Genomic DNA, 6073 nt, shown 5'->3' with positions numbered 1-6073 from the left:
TTCTCGGTCCAAATGGATGTGTCTCGGAAGTTTAAAAGCCACTCATTGCACTTTATTAATCATTCTTGAAACTTGCATATTCCAAAATCTTCCAAGATCTTCTGAAATCATAACTATCTAATCATTCATTATCCATCTTTTCATGTCTTCATATAAGTTCTCTTGAAGAAATCATTGAGAAAGGTAAGTGAATTTACCCGATATCTATCTTTGATTCTGGCGTATGACGGTTTTGAAGTAACAATGGCTCAATCGGTGTGCGATTGTGGTTTGTCTTTCGGTCTCTTTTTTGAAGTTACTGATTGTTTTCTGAGTTTTTGATTGAATATGCAGATTTGGTCATCAATGGTGATTGGCAAAATAGAGAAGATGATGGGTCATGTCCAATTATTCTTGATGGAGATTGACCGAAATCTCTTGGTCAACCAAAGAATTCCATGGTCAACTGACGTCTCAAGGAACTCTTGATCAAACTTTGACCGAGAATCCATTTGCTCAATCAAAAGTACATCATATTCGATGTTTCTGAGTCGATCGAACCTAAGATCTTCTACTTTTTTCATTAGTCAACGTCATGAACATCTACTTCTATTGGAAAGTAGCATGACCTGTGCTGGATTACTGGTCGGGGTTAATATTACCGGAATAAAGGCACTAAATAAGACACTCAACTTCCAAGTGTCTATTTAGAAGCCACAGTAAAGAAATGGGGGTATAGAAGCATGTCAGACGTCTACGGTTGACATTTTGAGGGTGGCTGGAATCAAGCAATAAACCAAGAGGGAGAATGTTGGGTCGTATTTTGTGGTTTATGCTTTGTATTGATAGACTTAGTTTTGGGCTTCGGCGGGCTTTTGTGTGTAAACCAAGATCCTTTGATCTCGGTGGGCTTTAGTTTGTTTTGGGCCTAGTTGGTAGTCTATATATATGATATGTGTTAACGAAGTTAGGGTTATTCGTTAAAAGTTTATTTTCGTCCGTGTAAGTTGTTAAGGGCTTAAGCACCCGACGTATTAATATACATGTGTTTTGAAGCTTTAGTGACTAAGACTAAGCCAATTATACCTAAAAAATATATTTAATTTCAAAACTAAAAGTTTATTCGGATTTTTCAGGTTGACCCGAAACTTATAAATCAAACCCAAGAACCAACCCGAATTACTTCGGTTCGGGTTTGGGTTAGTCTTTTCTTGGGTTCGGGTATTTCGGGTCGAGTTAGTTCGGGTTCGGGTTTTTTCGGGTTGGGTTTCGTGTTTCGGGTAAAAGTAACAGCCCTAATATTAATTATCGAGCTGAGGTCACGAGTTAAATGTAGAGTTGTATAAAAAAACCAGAAAAATGAGAAAATCGAACTTGAAAAAACCGAACCAAATGTTAAATTCGGTTATCTGATCGATTTCTGATCGTATCCATATTGTGAATTCAGTTCTGTTTGGCGACTAGTTCCACAAATCTTTGTGCCCGGTTTAATTAAGTACCCAAATTATAACAGGTTTAAGCGGAAAATGAACGGAATAAATCTAATCAAATGATACAAAAAGTGCCGAATAAACCGATATCTTGTTTATAAAAGTCCTTAACTTGCTAACACTTTGTTCCTCATAAAGACATAGTCATCTACTCTCGGACATGTGGTGATGACCCTGACAAAAAAAAATGAAAACTTAAAAAGAATGAACTTACATATACATTCAAAGTGAAAGCAAATAATATTTATTACATTAGTTTCTCCATTCATGGCCTCATTACCGCAATTTGCCAACCTTTACCCGCCTACGCTCTTTAGGCTAAAGCCTCGCATCATAATCATAGCACATGAATGCATTCAGTTAGCAATTTACCACCGGTATCCAAATTAAGTCGCTAAAAAAATTTTAAAAAAAACATTACAATTAATTGCTGAAATTACGAACCATGAAATCATGTATCCAATTGATACAATTTGGTAATTTGGAACGTGAATTTGATGCGAAATTGAATACCTGGATAATGGCGACTGTAGAATAAAGCGATTAGAGTTCAAATGAACAACAATTGGGAGGTGAAATAGGGGTTGCGACTTGAAAGGTGTAGGGATTGAAACAGAAGGTAGGCTTGTAAAGCGATACTGGTGGTTCGCATTCATTATTTTTCCAAATCTCGTCTCCTGCCTGGCTTTCTTCAAAATTTGGTCTGCTCCCTCTTTATTTTTATCTTTTCCCAATGCGTCTTGACAGTCCAAATTCTAAAAAATTTTAAGGAAAAAAGGGTTATTTTGGGGACTCTGTCTCTAAAAGATACTATTTTAAGAATTGACTTTGACTCACCAATGATGTGTATTCGATCCTTAACTGTCTTGGATTAGCAATTGAGATAGCTTGGTTGTCGATATGAAAAGAAGGTCGTCTCATTACAAATCTAATGGCTTTCATTTATGGTTGTGATGATGCAGCCGTAATGCTAACCTAAGCTTCATGTTGACAAACTTTGAGAACCTGATCAAAATTATTTATCCCTTAATATACCATCATAAGTGTACAAGGGCCTAGGTCATTTGAAGGCGAAGACATGTTACGTCTTGTAACTATAAAATTCTTGCTTAAAAATATCATCCTTATCATAAATTGAATTGGATTGAAAATAAATAAAGCATTTGCTAGAAGTTTATTGTCTTCTTGAATCTCATGCGAGTGTCCAAAGCAAAACATATAAACTTTGAAGGTTGTTTACGCCCCAGCCGCAAAGCGGTGGGTCTAATACTAGTTATTATTATTGTTGTAATCTTAAATATATATAAACGACATGTTTAAGGGCTCTCTGGTTGCTTCCTATATTTTCTCAAACCACTAGATTATTTTATTTGTAAATGGAGACTTCTCATGCATTTGATCTGAATTCACGTGTATGGGTCTCACTAAACCCAGATAACCCTTAAACAGGTTATAACATCTCATTATATTAAAAACTAGATTTTATCCCTCGTATTACGGGGGTTGTTTTACATTATTCGTTTTTAATATATATACTAGTAGGTGTGCCCGCGCGTTGCGGCGGGGACACAACACGTATTCAGTCGGTATGATCTGGTTTGGGGTGGAGATGCTATAGAAATTCGATGACACCGGTATGGTTCATGACTGTAGTAGTTCGCTATAGGCCAATGCAAGAGATCTCAGTGGAGGTTTAGTAAAAACAAGAAAAATGAGACGAAGAGACGTTATCCGTTTAGGTCAATCATATTGCGATATACTGTAGAGTAATCTGTTAGTTTCCTTATTTATTTATTTATTTATTTTATAGTTTTATTTAAATTAAAGTTTTCGAGTTAATAGCATTATTGTGTCATAAGCGTAACATACTTAATCAAATAACAATAATAATAATATTTAAAATAGTTATATCAATAATACTAATACTATTGATTACAATGAAAACAATAATAGAAATATCATAAGTTGTAAATAATCAAAATACTATTAAGAATAATTTAACCAATAACAACAACATACTTAACTATGTTTTAATTACTAACAAATATTAATTATATATAATAGTTTATAAGTTTGGTGCCGCAAAGCCCCTATTGGGCCACTTTACGACACCCTATTGGTAGTATTTGTTTTTTATTTTTAAGTTTCGGCCCGTAATAAACGTAATGAAAACCTACCGAATGTGAATTTTGTTTTAGTTACGGTGTCGTGTCGAATGTCACGGAAACCGACCGAATTCGTGTAGACTCACCGCATTTTGTTTAAGTTCCAGTACCGTAACGAAAACCGACCGAATGCTGATTTTTGTTTTTTTAGTTCCGGTACCGTAACACACATGACAAAAATCGATTGATTTCGTATAGACTCAACTGCCTCTTCGCCTGGGATCGATAATGGTCGAGTTTTACCAACGATTGAGTTTTGCCGACCGACGCCACGCCATTAGTCCACCCCAATATTTATTTATTTTTTTGTTTTATTTTTGTCTTAGTTTCGATACAATAACGCATGTAACCGAAACTGATCGACTTCACGTTGACTTACCGTATTAACGCTTGGGTTTAACCACCGCCCGGGTTTACCGACTTGCCCGTCGCAACGCGCCGATAAAATACTAGTTATAAATAAATTCTAATGAAAACAACAACAGAAATCTATATATTTATAAATATTAACTAATTTAATTAATATTCAAATAATGCATTCCCTGATGTTTATGTTATTCCGAAACTTTTTACCACTATTGATTATTTAACTTTTTTTACCATCAAAAGGTCAACAATTGCAGCCAATTCCACTATACTAAAGAAGTGAAAGTTGAAAAAAAATAAAACTATGATAGGTTGTTTCTAAGATAAATATATCAACTAATGCTTAGAATTATAAGAAAATATAACAGTCTATTATGGTACTTTAAAAAAACAATCCATTTCAACCAACAATACTGGCTATAGCATGTTTTAACCCTGAGTTAAATTGATACATTTTTATGACGGTCGCGTGTTGCAGCGGGGATACAATGGGAATTTGGTTTGTGACACGTCGATCTGAGTTTTATATAAAATAGCAATAGATTAGATGACTAAAAAGTCCTGGTATAGAGTCCACCTAGCGGCGGGTAAACTTGGTTTTGAAATAAATTCATATAAGATCATAGATATTTAGGATCGCAACAGGAGTCGTTAGGGGCTTGGTTCGTTATGGTACGTTATTATTGTATATAAAATTATGGTAATAAGTAAAAATAATATATTGTGTTATATATTAATTAGGGGTGTTCTTCGGGTTCGTTTTTCAGGTTTCGGACTTTCTGGGTCGAGTTATTCGGGTTTCAAAGTTTTAAATATTAACCCGAAACCCAACCCAAATCTCTCACGGGTTTTTCGGGTTCGGGTCATTCGGTTTCGGGTTTTTTCAGGTTGGGTTAATCAGGTTTCGAGTATATCCTAGAAAATGAAACAAAAAACAAAAAATTTAAAAAAAAATTCAATGCTAAAATTAAAACAACATATTCTTCTTTGCTCATAACGAAAATAATCAAATGATAAACCAACATAACTTGATAAAGTCATAAAACAATTCAAAAGAAGAGTAAATCTAAGTAACTGACTCGAACTTTTATCGTCTTCAATCAGACGTGATTTGGTTGTTCGATTACGGTTGCCATTATTAATAAGCGAAAAATATAAATTAACAATAAACAATCGATCCATAATAGTTGGAATGACAAAAGTCGATAAGGCTCATATTATGATAACTTTAATGACTAAGACTAAGCCAATTATACCTAAAAATATATTTAATTTCAAAACTAAAAGTTTATTCGGATTTTTCAGGTTGACCCGAAACTTATAAATCAAACCCGAGAACCAACCCGAATTACTTCGGTTCGGATTTGGGTTAGTCTTTTCTTGGGTTCGGGTATTTCGGGTCGAGTTAGTTCGGGTTCGGGTTTTTTCGGGTTGGGTTTCGAGTTTCAGGTAAAAGTGACAGCCCTAATATTAATTATCGAGCTGAGGTCGCGAGTTAAATGTAGAGTTGTATAAAAAAACCAGAAAAATGAGAAAATCGAACTTGAAAAAACCAAACCAAATGTTAAATTCGGTTATCTGATCGATTTCCGATCGTATCCATATTGTGAATTCAGTTCTGTTCGGTGACTGGTTCCACAAATCTTTGTGCCTGGTTTAATTAAGTAGCCAAATTATAACAGGTTTAAGCGGAAAATGAACCGAATAAATCTAATCAAATGATACAAAAAGTGCCGAATAAACCAATATCTTGTTTATAGAAGTCCTTAACTTGCTAACACTTTGTTCCTCATAAAGACATAGTCATCTAGTCTCGGGCATGTGGTGATGACCCTGACAAAAAAAATGAAAACTTAAAAAGAATGAACTTACATATACATTCAAAGTGAAAGCAAATAGAATAAACCAATATCTTGTTTATAGAAGTCCTTAACTTGCTAACACTTTGTTCCTCATAAAGACATAGTCATCTAGTCTCGGGCATGTGGTGATGACCCTGACAAAAAAAATGAAAACTTAAAAAGAATGAACTTACATATACATTCAAAGTGAAAGCAAATAATATTTATTACA

The sequence above is a fragment of the Bidens hawaiensis genome, unplaced genomic scaffold (genome assembly GCF_021521415.1).
Source record: "Bidens hawaiensis isolate Kalapana, Puna unplaced genomic scaffold, B.hawaiensis_p1.1 tig00001463_1, whole genome shotgun sequence".
Classification (NCBI taxonomy): domain Eukaryota; kingdom Viridiplantae; phylum Streptophyta; class Magnoliopsida; order Asterales; family Asteraceae; genus Bidens; species Bidens hawaiensis.
The sequence above is the reverse complement of the archived record's forward strand: the minus strand, read 5'-3'. Positions refer to the sequence as shown.